The sequence below is a fragment of the Coloeus monedula genome (genome assembly GCF_965178545.1).
Source record: "Coloeus monedula genome assembly, contig: HAP1_SCAFFOLD_598, whole genome shotgun sequence".
Classification (NCBI taxonomy): Eukaryota; Metazoa; Chordata; class Aves; order Passeriformes; family Corvidae; genus Coloeus; species Coloeus monedula.
The window spans coordinates 1-18,257 of record NW_028120368.1 but is presented as its reverse complement, the minus strand read 5'-3'; positions in this window follow the sequence as shown (position 1 = coordinate 18,257).

Below are 18,257 nucleotides of genomic sequence, written 5' to 3'. Positions count from 1 at the left end.
CCATCTTGGGTGTGGCCGTTTCCCGCCACCGTGAGCGCCGCCATCTTGAGCGCGGCGTGGCAGCCAATCAGCGCCCGCGCGTCCCGTTGCCATGGCGACGGAGGGGGCGGGGCCAAGGGGCGGCCGCGGCCTGGGGCACGTGCGGGATTTTGGGGAGGGGGGGAGGAGGGGAAATTTGGGGGGTTCGGGGGGGGATTTGGGGGATTTTGGGGGGGATCTGAGGAGGATTTGGGGGTCCTGGGGGGATTTGGGGGGAATTTGGGGGCTCCTGAGGAGGATTTGGGGTGAGATTGGAGGGATTTGGGGGGATTTTGGGGGTCCTGGAGGGAAATTTGGGGGATTTGGGAGGGATTTTGGGGGACCCGGGGGGGATTTGGGGCTCCTGGGGGGATTTGGGGGGGGATTTTGGGTGGTCCTGAGGAGGATTTGGGGGATTTGGGGGTCCTGGAGGGAAATTTGGGGGTCCTGGGGGGATTTGGGGGGGATTTTGGGGGACCCGGGGGGATTTGGGGGGGATTTTGGGGGACCCGGGGGGGATTTGGGGCTCCTGGAGGGATTTGGGGGGGGAATTTGGGGGTCCTGAGGAGGATTTGGGGGAGATTTGGGGGGTCTGGGGGCAATTTTGGGGGTCCTGAGGAGGATTTGGGGCTCCTGGGAGGGATTTGGGGGAATTTTGGGAGGTTCTGAGGAGGATTTTGGGGGGTCCTGAGGAGGATTTGGGGGATTTGGGAGGGATTTGGGGGGGATTTGGGGGTCCCTGGGAGGATTTGGGGGGGGATTCGGGGGTCCTGAGGAGGATTTGGGGGAGATTTGGGGGGTCTGGGGGCAATTTTGGGGGTCCTGAGGAGGATTTGGGGCTCCTGGGAGGGATTTGGGGGAATTTTGGGAGGTTCTGAGGAGGATTTGGGGGGGATTTTGGGGGTCCTGAGGAGGATTTGGGGCTCCTGGGAGGGATTTGGGGGGATTTTGGGGGGTCCTGGAGTGAATTTTGGGGGATTTGGGAGGGATTTGGGGAGATTTTGGGGGACCCGGGGGGGATTTGGGGGATCTGAGGAGGATTTGGGGGGGAATTCGGGGGTCCTGAGGAGGATTTGGGGTGAGATTTGGGGGATTTGGGGGTCCTGGAGGGAAATTTGGGGCTCCTGGGGGGATTTGGGGAGATTTTGGGGGTCCGGGGGGAAATTTGGAGGATGTGGGAGGGATTTGGGGGGGATTTTGGGGGGTCCTGAGGAGGAATTGGGGGATTTGGGGGGGGGTCTGAGGAGGATTTGGGGGATCTGGGGAGGATTTGGGGCAATTTTGGGGGGTCCTGAGAAGGATTTGGGGTGAGATTGGGGGGATTTGGGGGTCCTGGAGGGAGATTTGGGGAATCTGGGAGGGATTTGCGGGGGATTTGGGGGATCTGGGGGGATTTGGGGAGATTTTGGGGGTCCGGAGGGAAATTTGGAGGATTTGGGGGGGATTTGGGGGGTCCTGAGGAGGATTTGGGGGAGATTTTGGGGTTCCAGGGGGGATTTGGGGGATCTGGGAGGGATTTTGGGGGAGATTTTGGGGCTCCTGAGGAGGATTTGGGGGGGATTTAGGGCATCTGGGAGGGATTTTGGGGGGTCCAGGAGCAATTTCGGGGGTCCTGAGGACGATTTGGGGTGAGATTTGGGGGATTTGGGGCTCCTGAGGAGGATTTGGGGCTCTGGGGGCGGATTTGGGGTCCCCCAAAGCCCCCCCTGACCCCTCTGTGCCCCCCCCAGGGCCCCCGATGGCCACAGGAGACCCCGGTACGGGGGGAGGGGGGATTTTGGGGGTCCTGGGGGGAATTTTGGGGGGTCCTGGGGGGATTTTGGGGGTCCTGGGGGGAATTTTGGGGGGTCTTGGAAGGGTTTGGGGTGTCCGGGGGGGAATCTTGGGCTCTCTGGGGGAATTTTGGGGGGTCCTGGGGGGGATTTTGGGGTCCCTGGGGAGGATTTTGGGGTCCCCGGGGGGAATTTTGGGGTCTCTGGGGGGAATTTGGGGTCCCTGGGGAGATTTGGGGGGGAATTTTGGAGTCTCTGGGGGGGATTTTGGGGTCTCAGGGGAGGATTTTGGGGTCTCAGGGGGGATTTTGGGGTCCCAGGGGGGGATTTTGGGGTCCTGGGGAGGATTTTGGGGTCCCAGGGGGGGATTTGGGGTCCCGGGGGGGGATTTTGGGGTCTTTTGGGGGGATTTTGGGGTCTTTTTGGGGGATTTTGGGGTCTCTGGGGGGGTTTCTGACCCCTCTGTGCCCCCCCCAGGCCGGGCCCGGCCCCGGCGGCGCCAGCGGCACCTGGAGGTGAGGGGGGGGTGGGGACCCCCGAGTGACCCCTGAGTGACCCCTGACCCCTGAGTGACCCTTGGGTGACCCCTGATCCCTGAGTGACCCTGAGTGACTCCTGAGTGACCCTTGAGTGACCCCTGAGTGACCCCTGACCCCTGAGTGACCCCTGAGTGACCCTTGGGTGACCCCGAGTGACCCCTGAGTGACCCCTGAGTGACCCCTGATCCCTGAGTGATCCCTGAGTGACCCTGAGTGACCCCTGGGTGACCCCGGATCCCTGAGTGACCCCTGGGTGACCCCGAGTGACTCCTGAGTGACCCTTGAGTGACCCCTGAGTGACCCCGAGTGACTCCTGAGTGACCCTTGAGTGACCCCTGAGTGACCCTTGGGTGACCCCGAGTGACCCCTGAGTGACCCCTAATCCCTGAGTGACCCCTGAGTGACCCCTGAGTGACCCTTGGGTGACCCCTGAGTGACCCTTGGGTGACCCCGGATCCCTGAGTGACCCCTGAGTGACCCCGAGTGACTCCTGAGTGACCCTTGAGTGACTCCTGAGTGACCCTTGAGTGACCCCTGAGTGACCCTTGGGTGACCCCTGAGTGACCCCGAGTGACTCCTGAGTGACCCTTGAGTGACCCCTGAGTGACCCTTGGGTGACCCCGAGTGACCCCTGAGTGACCCCTAATCCCTGAGTGACCCCTGAGTGACCCTTGGGTGACCCCCGAGTGATCCCTGAGTGACCCCTGAGTGACCCCATGACCCCTGGCTGACCCCTGACCCCTCTGTGCCCCCAGCGCCCCCCCCAGGACGCCCCAGGCCCCCCCCGGGACCCCCGGCAGGACCAGGTGGGTCTGACCCCCCCCAGGACCCCCCCGGTGACCTCTGACCCCTCTGTGACCCCTCTGTGACCCCTCTGTGACCCCGTGACCTCCCCATGACCCCAATGACCCCTAGGACCCCTCGGTGACCCCTGACCCCCAGGTGACCCCTCGGTGACACCCCGGTGACCCCTGACCCCTCCGTGACCCTTCCGTGACCCCTCCGTTGACCCCTCTGTGACCCGTCTGTGACCCCTGACCCCTCCGTGACCCCTCAGTGACCCCTGACCCCCCGGTGACCCCCCGGTGACCCCTTGGTGACCCCTGACCCCTCGGTGACCCCTCGGTGACCCCCCGGTGACTCCTCCGTGACCCCTCCGTGACCCCTCCGTGACCCCTGACCCCCCAGTGACCCCCCGGTGACCCCTTGGTGACCCCTCGGTGACCTCTCTGTGACCCCTGACCCCCCGGTGACCCCTCGGTGACCCCTCTGTGACCCCTCTGTGACCCCTGACCCCCCGGTGACCCCTCGGTGACCCCCCGGTGACCCCCCGGTGACCCCTTGGTGACCCCTGACCCCTCGGTGACCCCTGACCTCCCAATGACCCCTCGGTGACCCCTCCGTGACCCCTTGGTGACCCCTCGGTGACCCCTCGGTGACCCCTGACCCGTCCGTGACCCCCCTGTGGCCCCTGACCCCTCCATTGACCCCTCTGTGACTCCTCCGTGACCCCTGACCCCCCGGTGACCCCTCGGTGACCCCTCGGTGACCCCTCGGTGACCCCTGACCCCCCGGTGACCCCTCGGTGACCCCTCGGTGACCCCTCGGTGACCCCTGACCCCCCGGTGACCCCTCGGTGACCCCCCGGTGCCCCTCCCCCAGCTCCGGGGTCTCCGGGGGTCCCTGGGGCGGCTGCAGCTGCGGGGGGAGGAGGTGCTGAGGCTGCGGCGGCTCTACGGCACCATCGGGGGCGCCCTGCAGGTGAGGGGGCACAGCTGGGCACACCTGGGCACAGCTGGGCACAGCTGAGTCACACCTGGAGTGGGTAATGGCACAGCTGGGCACACCTGGGCACACCTGGGCACAGCTGGGCACACCTGGGCACACCTGGGCACACCTGGGCACACCTGGAGTGGGTAATGACACACCTGGGCACACCTGGGTACACCTGGGGCACACCTGGGATGGGTAATGGCACACCTGGGCACACCTGGGCACAGCTGGGGCACACCTGGGCACACCTGGGCACACCTGGGATGGGTAATGACACACCTGGGCACACCTGGGCACACCTGGGCACACCTGGAGTGGGTAATGACACACCTGGGCACAGCTGGGCACACCTGGGCACACCTGGGCACACCTGGGCACACCTGGGGTGGGTAATGGCACACCTGGGCACAGCTGGGCACAGCTGGGCACAGCTGGGCACACCTGGGCACACCTGGGATGGGTAATGACACACCTGGGCACAGCTGGGGTGGGTAATGACACACCTGGGCACACCTGGGCACACCTGGGTACACCTGGGGCACACCTGGGGTGGGTAATGGCACACCTGGGCACAGCTGGGCACAGCTGGGCACAGCTGGGCACACCTGGAATGGGTAATGGCACACCTGGGCACAGCTGGGCACAGCTGGGCACAGCTGGGCACACCTGGGCACACCTGGGATGGGTAATGACACACCTGGGCACAGCTGGGGTGGGTAATGACACACCTGGGCACACCTGGGCACACCTGGGTACACCTGGGGCACACCTGGGGTGGGTAATGGCACACCTGGGCACAGCTGGGCACAGCTGGGCACAGCTGGGCACACCTGGAATGGGTAATGGCACACCTGGGCACAGCTGGGGCACACCTGGGCACACCTGGGGCACACCTGGGCACACCTGGGCACACCTGGGATGGGTAATGGCACACCTGGGGCACATCTGGGCACACCTGGGCACACCTGGGCACACCTGGAACACACCTGGGCACACCTGGCCACAGCTGGGCACACCTGGGATGGGTAATGACACACCTGGGCACACCTGGGCACACCTGGGGTGGGTAATGACACACCTGGGCACACCTGTGCTCACCTGTGCCCACCTGTGCCCACCTGTGGTCTCACCTGTGCCCACCTGTCCCTCACCTGTGCTCACCTGTGCTCACCTGTGCCCACCTGTGCCCACCTGTGGTCTCACCTGTGCTCACCTGTGCCCACCTGTGGTCTCACCTGTGCCCACCTGTGCTCACCTGTGCCCACCTGTGCCCACCTGTGGTCTCACCTGTGGTCTCACCTGTGCCCACCTGTCCCTCACCTGTGCCCACCTGTGCCCACCTGTGCTCACCTGTGCCCACCTGTGGTCTCACCTGTGCCCACCTGTGCCCACCTGTGGTCTCACCTGTGGTCTCACCTGTGGTCTCACCTGTGCCCACCTGTGCCCACCTGTGCTCACCTGTGCCCACCTGTGGTCTCACCTGTGCCCACCTGTGCCCACCTGTGGTCTCACCTGTGCCCACCTGTCCTCACCTGTGCCCACCTGTGCCCACCTGTGCTCACCTGTGCCCACCTGTGGTCTCACCTGTGCCCACCTGTGCCCACCTGTGCCCACCTGTGCTCACCTGTGCCCACCTGTGGTCTCACCTGTGCCCACCTGTGCCCACCTGTGCTCACCTGTGCTCACCTGTGCCCACCTGTGGTCTCACCTGTGCCCACCTGTGGTCTCACCTGTGCCCACCTGTGCTCACCTGTGGTCTCACCTGTGCCCACCTGTGCTCACCTGTGCTCACCTGTGCTCACCTGTCCTCACCTGTGCCCGCCTGTGCCCCCCTGTGCCCACCTGTGCTCACCTGTGCCCACCTGTGCCCCCACCTGTCCCTCACCTGTGCCCACCTGTGCCCACCTGTGCCCGCAGGCCGAGGCGGGCCGGGCGCGGGCGCTGCTGGGCGGGGCCGAGGCGCGGCTGCTGCGGGGGCTGCGGCGGCTGCGGGGGCTGCGGGGCCGGGGGGGGCCCGGGGGGAGACCCCCGCAGGTACCGGGGGGGCACGGGGGGGTCCCTATGGGGCTGAGGGGGTCCCTATGGGGTTTCGGGGGTCCCTATGGGGCTGGGGGGTCTCTATGGGGTTGGGGGGGTCCTTATGGGGTTGGGGGGGTCTCTATGGGGCTGGGGGGGTCTCTATGGGGCTGGGGGGGTCCTTATGGGGTTCACGGGGGGTCCCTATGGGGTTGGGGGAGTCTCTATGGGGCTGGGGGGTCTCTATGGGGCTGGGGGGTCCCTATGGGGTTGGGGGGGTCCTTATGGGGTTGGGGGGGTCTCTATGGGGCTCGGGGGGTCTCTATGGGGCTGGGGGGGTCCTTATGGGGTTCACGGGGGGTCCCTATGGGGCTGGGGGGGTGTCTATGGGGTTGGGGGGGTCTCTATGGGGCTGGGGGGTCCTTATGGGGTTGGGAGGGTCCCTATGGGGTTTCGGGGGTCCCTATGGGGCTGGGGGGTCCTTATGGGGCTGGGGGGGTCCCTATGGAGTTTCGGGGGTCTCTATGCGGCTGGGGGGGTCTCTCTGGGGCTCAGGGGGTCCCTATGGGGTTGGAGGGGTCCCTATGGAGTTTCGGGGGGTCCCTATGGGGCTCGGGGGTCCCTATGGGGCTGGGGGGGTCTCTATGGGGTTGGGGGGTCCTTATGGGGTTGGGGGGGTCCCTATGGGGTTTCGGGGGTCTCTATGGGGCTGGGGGGTCCCTCTGGGGCTGGGGGGGTCTCTATGGGGCTGGGGGGTCCCTATGGGGCTGGGGGGGTCTCTATGGGGCTGGGGGGGTCTCTATGGGGCTGGGGGGTCTCTATGGGGCTCAGGGGTCCCTATGGAGTTTCGGGGGTCCCTATGGGGCTGGAGGGTCCTTATGGGGTTGGGGGGGGGCTCTATGGGGCTCAGGGGTCCCTATGGGGTTTCGGGGGTCTCTATGGGGTTTCGGGGGTCTCTATGGGGCTGGGGGGGTCCCTATGGAGCAGAGCCCCCCCCTGACCCCCCCGTTGCCCCCCCAGGTCCGGGGGTCCCGGCGGGAGGGGGGGGCGAGGCCGCGGGAGGAGCCGGGGCCGGTACGGGGGGGGGGAGGGGAGGGGATTTGGGGGGGGGGGGTGGGGAGGGGTTGGGGGGTCTTGCGGGGGTCTCGGGGGGGTTGGGAGGGATTTGGGGGGCCTGGGGGGGTCCCCAGGTGAGGTTTGGGGGGCCTGGGGGGGATTTTGGGGGGTCTTGGGGGGTTCCGGTGGGGGTTGGGGGGGATTTTGGGGGGTCCCAGGGGGGGTTGGGGGGGAGATTTGGGGGTCCCAGGGGGGGTTGGGGGGGATTTGGGGGAAGATTTGGGGGTCCCAGGGGGGGTTGGGGGGGATTTGGGGGAAGATTTGGGGGTCCCAGGGGGGGTTGGGGGGGATTTGGGGGTCGCTGGAGGGGTTTGGGGGGGATTTTGGGGGGTTTGGGGGGGGTCCCTGGGGGGGTTGAGAGGATTTGGGGGGTCTGGGGGGGGGGGTCCCTGGGGGGATTTTGGGGGTCCCAGGGGGGTTTTGGGGGGGATTTGGGGGGGGGTCCGGGCTGTCCCCACCCCCATCTCCCCCCTCCCCTCCCCCCCCTCCCAGGCCGAGCCCCCCCAGGAGCCCCCGGAGGGGGGGGAGGGGCAGGAGGAGCCCCCCCCATCGCCCCCCCCCCGAGACCCCCCCGAGGAGACCCCGGAGACCCCCCCGGAGACCCCCCCAGGGACCCCCCCGGAGAGCCCGGCCCGGGCCACGCCCACCAGAGCCGGGCCCCAGGTGAGACCCCCCCCCAATGGCACCTGGGGCACACCTGGGGCACACCTGGGCACACCTGGGCACACCTGAGTCACACCTGGGCACACCTGGGACACACCTGGGCACACCTGGGGCACACCTGGGCACACCTGAGTCACACCTGGGCACAGCTGGGCACACCTGAGTCACACCTGGGCACACCTGAGTCACACCTGGGGCACACCTGAGTCACACCTGGGCACACCTGGGCACACCTGGGCACACCTGAGTCACACCTGGGCACACCTGGGCACACCTGAGTCACACCTGGGCACACCTGAGTCACACCTGGGCACACCTGAGTCACACCTGGGGCACACCTGAGTCACACCTGGGCACACCTGGGCACACCTGGGCACACCTGAGTCACACCTGGGCACACCTGGGCACACCTGAGTCACACCTGGGGCACACCTGAGTCACACCTGGGGCACACCTGAGTCACACCTGGGCACACCTGGGCACACCTGGGGCACACCTGGGGCACACCTGGGCACACCTGAGTCACACCTGGGGCACACCTGGGGCACACCTGGGCACACCTGGGGCACACCTGGGGCACACCTGGGGCACACCTGGGCACACCTGAGTCACACCTGGGGCACACCTGAGTCACACCTGGGGCACACCTGGGCACACCTGGGGCACACCTGGGCACACCTGGGCACACCTGAGTCACACCTGAGTCACACCTGGGACACACCTGGGCACACCTGGGGCACACCTGGGGCACACCTGAGGCACACCTGGGGCACACCTGAGGCACACCTGGGCACACCTGGGCACACCTGAGTCACACCTGGGCACACCTGAGTCACACCTGGGCACACCTGAGTCACACCTGAGTCACACCTGGGCACACCTGAGGCACACCTGGGCACACCTGAGTCACACCTGGGGCACACCTGGGCACACCTGGGGCACACCTGAGTCACACCTGAGTCACACCTGGGGCACACCTGGGCACACCTGGGGCACACCTGGGCACACCTGAGTCACACCTGGGCACACCTGGGCACACCTGGGGCACACCTGGGACACACCTGGGAGGGGTGGGGACACACCTGAGGCACACCTGGGGCACACCTGGGGCACACCTGGGGGGGTTGGGGACACTCCTGGGCACACCTGGGCACACCTGGGGCACACCTGGGCACACCTGGGGCACACCTGGGGGGGTTGGGGACACTCCTGGGCACACCTGGGCACACCTGGGGCACACCTGTCCCAGGTCTCTCACCTGTCCCTGTCCCTCACCTGTCCCTGTCTCTCACCTGTCTCTCACCTGTCCCAGGTGTGTCACCTGTCCCTGTCCCTCACCTGTCCCAGGTCTCTCACCTGTCCCTGTCTCTCACCTGTCCCTCACCTGCCCCAGGTCTCTCACCTGTCCCAGGTGTCTCACCTGTCTCTCACCTGTCCCAGGTGTGTCACCTGTCTCTCACCTGTCCCTCACCTGTCCCTCACCTGTCCCTGTCCCTCACCTGTCCCAGGTGTGTCACCTGTCCGTGGCTCTGTCGCTGTCGCTCTCCCAGCTCAGGGCCGAGGCCGCGGCTCTCAGGGGGCGCCTGCGGGGGGGGCACCTGGGGACACCCCCCCAGAGGTGAGCGGGGACACCTGGGGGCACCTGGGGGGTTGGGGACACATCTGGGCACACCTGGGGCACACCTGGGGGGGTTGGGGACACTCCTGGGCACACCTGGGCACACCTGGGCACACCTGGGGCACACCTGGGGGCACACCTGGGGACACCTGGGACACACCTGGGACACACCTGGGCACACCTGGGGTGGTTGGGGACACACCTGGACACATCTGGGCACACCTGGGCACACCTGGGGCACACCTGGGGGGTGGGGACACACCTGGGCACACCTGGGGTGGTTGGGGACACACCTGGACACATCTGGGGCACACCTGGGCACACCTGGGAGGGGTGGGGACACACCTGAGGCACACCTGGGGACACCTGGGGGGGTTGGGGACACACCTGGGACACACCTGGGACACACCTGGGACACACCTGGGGGCACCTGGGAGGGGTGGGGACACACCTGGGACACACCTGGGCACACCTGGGGCACACCTGGGGGGTTGGGGACACACCTGGGGCACACCTGGGCACACCTGGGGCACACCTGGGGGGGTTGGGGACACACCTGGGCACATCTGGGGCACACCTGGGACACACCTGGGGGGTGGGGACACACCTGGGGCACACCTGGGCACATCTGGGGCACACCTGGGACACACCTGGGGGGTGGGGACACACCTGGGGCACACCTGGGGCACACCTGGGGCACACCTGGGGGGGTTGGGGACACTCCTGGGCACACCTGGGGGCACCTGGGGCACACCTGGGCACACCTGGGGGGTTGGGGACACACCTGGGGGGGTTGGGGACACTCCTGGGCAGACCTGGGGACACACCTGGGGCACACCTGGGACACTCCTGGGCACACCTGGGGCACACCTGGGACACACCTGGGCACACCTGGGCACACCTGGGGCACACCTGGGACACACCTGGGACACACCTGGACACACCTGGACACACCTGGGCACACCTGGACACACCTGGGGCACACCTGGACACACCTGGGGCACACCTGGGGCACACCTGGGGCACACCTGGGCACTCCCCTGAGGTCCCTCCCTGGGTGGGGTCGCAGGGACCCCTCCCCCCCCGGCCCGGGGGGCGTGGCCGCCGCGCGCAGGGACCTGGCCCAGGTGAGGCTGGCGCTGGGCGGGGCCTCGGCCCGGCTGGAGCAGCTGCTGACACACCTGGGACAGGTGAGAGGGGTGGGGACACACCTGGGACAGGTGAGAGGGTGGGGACACACCTGGGACACACCTGGGACACACCTGGGACAGGTGAGAGGGGTGGGGACACACCTGGGACACACCTGGGACACACCTGGGACAGGTGAGAGGGGTGGGGACACACCTGGGACACACCTGGGACACACCTGGGACAGGTGAGAGGGGTGGGGACACACCTGGGACACACCTGGGACAGGTGAGGGGTGTTTTTTGGGGGTCCCCGTGGTGTTTTTTGGGGTCCCTGGGTGGTTTTTTGGGGTCCCTCTGGGGTTTTTGGGTCCCTGTGGGGTTATTTTGGGGTCCCTGGGGGTTTTTTTGGGGTCCCTCTGGGGTTTTTGGGTCTCTGGGGTGTTTTTTGGGGTCCCCGTGGGGTTTTTGGGGGTCCCTGGGTGGTTTTGGGGTCCCTGTGGGGTTTTTGGGGTCCCTGGGGGGTTTTTGGGTCTCTGTGCGGTTTTTTGGGGTCCCTGGGATGTTTTTTTGGGGTCCCTGTAGGGTTTTTTGGGGGTTTTTTGGGGTCCTCGTGGGGTTTCTTGGGGTCCCTGGGTGGTTTTTTGGGGTCCCTCTGGGGTTTTTGGGTCCCTGTGGGGTTATTTTGGGGTCCCCGTGGTGTTTTTGGGTCTCTGTGCGGTTTTTTGGGGTCCCTGGGGTGTTTTTTTGGGGTCCCCGTGGGGTTTTTGGGGGTCCCTGGGGGTTTTTGGGGGTCCCTGTGGAATTTTTGGGGGTCCCTGTGGAATTTTTTGGGGTCCCCGTGGTGTTTTTTGGGGGTCCCTGGGGGTTTTTGGGTCCCTGTGGTGTTTTTTGGGGTCCCTGTGGGGTTTTTGGGGTCCCCGTGGGGTTTTTGGGGTCCCCGTGGGGTTTTTTGGGGGTCCCTGGGTGTTTTTGGGGGTCCCTGGGTGTTTTTTTGGGGTCCCTGGGTGGTTTTGGGAATCCCTGTGGGGATTTTTGGGGTCCCTGTGGGATTTTTTTGGGTCCCCATGGTGTTTTTTGGGGTCCCTGGGTGTTTTTTGGGGTCCCCGTGGGGTTTTTTGGGGTCCCCGTGGGGTTTTTTGGGGTCCCTGGGGGTTTTTGGGGTCCCTGGGGTGTTTTTTGGGGTCCCCTGTAGGGTTTTTTGGGGGTTTTTTGGGGTCCCCGTGGGGTTTTTTGGGGTCCCTGGGGTTTTTTGGGGTCCCTGGGTGGTTTTGGGAATCCCTGTGGGGATTTTTGGGGTCCTTGTGGGATTTTTTTGGGTCCCCATGGTGTTTTTTGGGGTCCCTGGGTGTTTTTTGGGGTCCCCGTGGGGTTTTTTGGGGTCCCCGTGGTGTTTTTTGGGGTCCCTGGGGGTTTTTGGGGTCCCTGGGGTGTTTTTTGGGGTCCCCTGTAGGGTTTTTTGGGGGTTTTTTGGGGTCCCCGTGGGGTTTTTTGGGGTCCCTGGGGTTTTTTGGGGTCCCTGGGTGTTTTTGGGTGTCCCTGTGGAATTTTTTGGGGTCCCCGTGGTGTTTTTTGGGGTCCCTGGGGGTTTTTGGGTCTCTGGGGTGTTTTTTGGGGTCCCTGGGGGGTTTTTTGGGGTCCCCGTGGGGTTTTTAGGGTCCCTGTGGGGTTTTTTGGGGTCCTCGTGGTGTTTTTTGGGTCCCCGTGGGGTTTTTGGGTCTCTGTGGGGTTTTTTGGGGGTCCCTGTCAGGTTTTTTGGGGGGTTTTTTGGGGTCCCTGGGATGTTTTTTTGGGGTTCCTGGGGGGTTTTTTGGGGTCCCTGGGATGTTTTTTGGGGGTCCCCGTGGGGTTTTTTCGGGTCCCCCTGGGGGTTTTTTTGGGGGTCCCTGTGGGGTTTTGGGGGTCCCTGGGTGTTTTTTGGGGTCCCTGGGGATTTTTGGGGTCCCCGTGGGGTTTTTTGGGAATCCCTGTGGGGTTTTTTGGGGTCCCTGTGGGATTTTTTTGGGGTCCCCGTGGGGTTTTTTGGGAATCCCTGGGGGTTTTTTTGGGGTCCCCGTGGGGTTTTTGGGGGTCCCTGGGGTTTTTTGGGGTCCCTGTAGGGTTTTTTGGGGGTTTTTTGGGGTCCTCGTGGGGTTTTTTGGGGTCCCCGTGGGGTTTTTTGGGGTCCTCGTGGTGTTTTTTGGGTCCCCGTGGGGTTTTTGGGTCTCTGTGGGGTTTTTTGGGGTCCCGTGGGGTTATTTTGGGGTCCCCGTGGGGTTTTTTGGGGGTCCCTGTGGGGTTTTTGGGTCTCTGTGGTGTTTTTTGGGGGTCCCTGTGGTGTTTTTGGGGTCCCTGTGGGGATTTTTGGGGTCCCCGTGGGGTTTTTGGGGTCCCCGTGGTGTTTTTTGGGGTCCCTGGGGGTTTTTGGGTCCCCGTGGTGTTTTTTGGGGTCCCTGTGGGGTTTTTGGGGTCCCCGTGGGGTTTTTTGGGAATCCCTGGGTGTTTTTGGGGGTCCCTGTGGGGTTTTTTGGGGTCCCCGTGGGGTTTTTTGGGAATCCCTGGGGGTTTTTTGGGGTCCCTGGGGGGTTTTTGGGGTCCCTGTGGGGTTTTTGGGGTCCCTGGGTGGTTTTTTGGGGTCCCCGTGGGGTTTTTTGGGGTCCCTGGGGGGGTTTTGGGTCTCTGGGGTGTTTTTTGGGGTCCCCGTGGGGTTTTTGGGGGTCCCTGGGTGGTTTTTGGGGGTCCCTGTGGAATTTTTTGGGGTCCCTGGGGGGGTTTTTGGGAATCCCTGTGGGGTTTTTTGGGGTCCCCGTGGGGTTTTTGGGGTCCCTGAGTGGTTTTTTGGGGTCCCTGTGGGGTTTTTTGGGGTCCCTGTGGGATTTTTTTGGGTCCCCATGGTGTTTTTTGGGGTCCCTGGGGGGTTTTTGGGGGTCCCTGGGTGGTTTTTGGGGGTCCCTGTGGAATTTTTTGGGGTCCCTGGGGGGGTTTTTGGGAATCCCTGTGGGGTTTTTTTGGGTCCCCGTGGGGTTTTTGGGGTCCCCGTGGGGTTTTTGGGGGTCCCTGGGTGTTTTTTGGGGTCCCCGTGGGATTTTTTGGGGGGTTTTTTGGGGTCCCTGTGGGGTTTTTTGGGGGTTTTTTTGGGTTTTTTTTGGGGGGGGGGTTTGGGGGGGTTTGGGGCTTTTTTTGGGGGGGGTTTTGGGGGGTTTTTGGGGGGTCCCTGTGGGGTTTTTTTGGGGGGTTTTTTGGGGGTCCCTGTGCGGTTTTTTTGGGGGGTTTTTTGGGGGGGGGGTTTTTGGGTTTTTTTTTTGGTTTTTTTTGGGGGGGGTTTTTTGGGGGTTTTTTGAGTTTTTTTTGGGGGGTTTTTTGGGGTCCCTGTGGGGGTTTTTTTGGGGTTTTTTGGGGGGGGGGGTTTTTGGGGGGTTTTTTTTGGGGTCCCTGTGGCGTTTTTTTTGGGGGGGGGGGTTTTGGGGGCTTTTTTGGGGTTTTTTTGGGGGGGGTTTTTTGGGGTTCCGGCCGTGCCTCAGTTTCCCTCCCCTCCCCCCCCCCAGGTGCGGGGGTCGCCCCCCCCCCAGCCCCTCCCCCCCCCGCGGGACCCCCGGGCGCTGCTGCGGCTGCTCCGGGCGGGGCTGCGGGGGGGGGGGGCGGGACCCCCCGGAGAGCCCCTCCCCCACCCGAGGGACCCCCCCGGAGACCCCCCCCAGGTGGGAACTGGGGCGCGGGGGGGGGAGGGGCTGGGGGAGGGGTCCGGAGCAGATTTTGGGGGGGGGTCCCGGAAGTTTTGGGGGGGGGCTGGGAGGGTCCCGGGGGGATTTTGGGGGTCCCCTGATCCATTTTGGGGGGGTCTGGGGGGGTCCTTATCCCATTTTGGGGGGGTCCCGGGGGTTTTGGGGGGCTTAGGGGGGTCTTGACCCCATTTTGGGGAGGGGTCTGGGGGGGTCCTGATCCCATTTTGGGGGGTCCCGGGGGGATTTTGGGGGCCCCCTGACCCATTTTGGGGTCCCCCTGACCCATTTTGGGGTCCCCTGACCCATTTTGGGACCCCCTGACCCATTTTGGGGTCCCCTGACCCATTTTGGGACCCCCTGACCCATTTTGGGGTCCCCCTGACCCATTTTTGGGACCCCTGATCCATTTTTGGGGGGTCCTGACCCATTTTTGGGGTCCCCTGACCCATTTTAGGGGGTCCTGACCCATTTTGGGACCCCCTGACCCATTTTGGGGTCCCCTGACCCATTTTGGGACCCCCTGACCCATTTTGGGGGGTCCTGACCCATTTTTGGGACCCCCTGAGCCATTTTGAGACCCCCTGACCCATTTTGGGGTCCCCCCCAGCCCCCCCGGCTGCAGCACGAGGAGCCCCCGGCGCTGCCCCCCCCCAGCTCCGACGGTGAGGGAGGGGCTCGAGGGGGATTTTGGGGGGGATTTGGGGTTTTTGGGGGGGATTTGGGGTTTTTGGGGGTCCTGGGGGGGATTTTGGGGGGGATTTTGGGGGGGATTTGGGGTTTTTGGGGAGATTTGGGGTTTTGGGGGGTCCTGGGGGGGTCTCGGGGTGGATTTTGGGGTCAGTTGGGGGATTTTGGGGGGTCCTGGGGGGCTTTGGGGGGAATTTGGGGTTTTTGCGGGGGGTCCGTGAGGGTTTTTCGGGTGTTTTTGGGGTGGTTTTGGGTTTTTTTGGGGTGGGTTTCGGGGATTTGGGGTGCTTTTGGGGGTTTTGGGGTGGGTTTTGGGGTGGTTTGGGGTGGTTTTGGGGTTTCGGGGTGCTTTTGGGGTTTTTGGGGGGGATTTGGGGTGTTTTGGGGTGGGTTTCGGGGTTTTGGGCTGGTTTTGGGGTGGTTTTTGGGGTGGATTTTGGGGTGTTCTGGGGTGGTTTGGGGGTTTTTGGGGTGTTTTAGGGTGGTTTTAGAGGTGGTTTTGGGGTGTTTTGGGGGTTTTGGGGGTTTTGGGGTGGTTTTGGGGTGTTTTGGGGTGGGTTTCAGGGTTTTGGGGTGGGTTTCGGGGTGCTTTTGGGGTTTTTGGGGGGATTTGGGGTGTTTTGGGGTGGTTTTGGGGGTTTTTGGGGTGCTTTTGGGGGTTTTGGGGTGGGTTTTGGGGTGTTTTGGGGTGGTTTTGGGGTTTCGGGGTGCTTTTGGGGTTTTGGGGTGGGTTTCGGGGTGCTTTTGGGGTTTTTGGGGGGATTTGGGGTGTTTTGGGGTGGGTTTCGGGGTTTTGGGGTGGTTTTGGGGGCTTTGGGGTGGTTTTGGGGTGTTTAGGGGTGGGTGGGGTGTTTTTGAGGTGGTTTTTGGGGTTTTTGGGCTGGTTTTTGGGGTGGTTTTGGGGTATTTTGGGGTGGGTTTCGGGGGTTTGGGCTGGTTTTGGGCTGGTTTTGGGGTGGATTTTGGGGTTTTGAGGTGGATTTTGGGCTGGTTTTGGGCTGGTTTTAGGGTCGGTTTTAGGGGTTGTTTTAGGGGTGGTTTTTGGGGTGTTTGAGGGTGGTTTTGGGGAATTTTCGTGGTGGTTTTGGGGTGGTTTTAGGGGTGTTTTTTGGGGGCGGGTTTTGGGGTGGTTTTGGGCCGGTTTTGGGGTGGTTTGTGGGGTGGTTTTGGGGTATTTTTTGGCTGTTCTTGGGGTGGTTTTTGGGGTGATTTTGGGCTGGTTTTAGGGTTGAGTTTTGGGGTGTTTTTACGTGGTTTTGGGGTATTTTTGGGTGGTTTTTGGGGTGTTTCGGGGCTGTTTTTAGAGTTGGTTTTTGGGGTGTTTTGGGGGTATTTTTTGGGCGTTTTTGGGGTGTTTTAGTGGTATTTTTGGAGTGGTTTTTGGGGTGTTTTGGGGATGTTTTTGGGGTGGTTTTTGGGGTGGTTTTGGAGTGGTTTTTGGGGTGTTTTGGGGTATTTTTGGGTGTCTTTGGGGTGGTTTTTGGGGTGTTTAGGGGTGGTGTTTGAGGTGGTTTTGGGGTGATTTTGGGGTGTTTTTGGGCTGTTTTTGGGCTGTTTCTGGTTATTTTTGGGGCGGTTTTTGGGGTGGTTTTGGGGCATTTTTGGGCCCTTTTTGGGGTGTTTTTAGGGGTGCTTTTGGGGCTGTTTTTGGGCCGGTTTTGGGGCATTTTGGGGCGGTTTTTGGGGTGTTTTTGGGGCGTTTTTGGGGCAGTTTTTGGGGTGGTTTTGGGGCATTTTTGGGGCGGTTTTTGGGGTGGTTTTGGGGCGGTTTTTGGGGTGCTTTTGGGGCGGTTTTGGGGCGGTTTTTGGGGTGTTTTTGGGGCGTTTTTTGGGCCCTTTTTGGGGTGTTTTTGGGGTGTTTTTGGGGCGGTTTTTGGGGTGTTTTTGGGGCGGTTTTTGGGGTGTTTTGGGGGCATTTTTGGGGTGTTTTGGGGGCATTTTTGGGGTGGTTTTGGGGTGTTTTGGGGGCGTTTTTTGGGCCCTTTTTGGGGTGTTTTTGGGGTGTTTTGGGGGCGGTTTTTAGGGGCATTTTTGGGGCGGTTTTGGGGGTGGTTTTGGGGCGTTTTTTGGGGTGGTTTTGGGGCGTTTTTGGGGCGGTTTTTGGGGTGCTTTTGGGGCGGTTTTGGGGCGGTTTTTGGGGTGGTTTTGGGGCATTTTTGGGCCCTTTTTGGGGTGTTTTTAGGGGTGCTTTTGGGGCTGTTTTGGGGTGGGTTTTGGGGCGTTTTTGGGGCGGTTTTTAGGGGCATTTTTGGGCCGGTTTTGGGGCATTTTTGGGCCGGTTTTGGGGCATTTTTGGGCCGGTTTTTGGGGTGTTTTTGGGGCATTTTTGGGGCAGTTTTTGGGGTGGTTTTGGGGCATTTTTGGGGCGGTTTTTGGGGCGGTTTTTAGGGGCATTTTTGGGCCCTTTTTGGGGTGTTTTTAGGGGTGCTTTTGGGGCTGTTTTTGGGCCGGTTTTGGAGCATTTTGGGGCGGTTTTTGGGTGTTTTTGGGGCGGTTTTTGGGGTGCTTTTGGGGCGGTTTTGGGGCGGTTTTTGGGGTGTTTTTGGGGCGTTTTTTGGGCCCTTTTTGGGGTGTTTTTAGGGGTGCTTTTGGGGCTGTTTTGGGGCTGTTTTGGGGCGTTTTGGGGTGGTTTTGGGGCGGTTTTGGGGCGTTTTTTGGGCCCTTTTTGGGGTGTTTTTGGGGGTCTCTGACCGCGCCCCTCCCCCCCAGACGAGGCCCCCCCCGCGCCCCCCCCGTCCCGGGCTCTGCTCAAGCGCCGCGCGCGGCTCCTGCTGGGGGGGCGGGGCCGGGGCGGCTCCCAGTAACGACCAGTATAAACCAGTACAGCCCGGTACAACCCAGCGCCGCCCCAGCCCCTCCCAGTGTCCTCCCAGTACAGCCCCAGCCTCTCCCAGTACCCCCCAGTACCTCCCAGTGTCCTCCCAGTACAGCCCCAGTAGCTCCCAGTACCCCCCAGTGTAACCCCACCCTCTCCCCAGTATCCCCCAGTACAACCCCACCCTCTCCCAGTACCCCCCAGTAACTCCCAGTGCCCTCCAGTAACTCCCAGTAACTCCCACTACACCACCAGTGCCCCCCAGTACCATCCCAGTAGCCCCCAGTACCTCCCAGTAGCCCCCAGTACCTTCCCAATAGCCCCCAGTACCCTCCCAGTAGCTCCCAGTACCTTCCCAGTAGCTCCCAGCACACCCCCACTAACTCCCAGTACACCACCAGTGCCCCCCAGT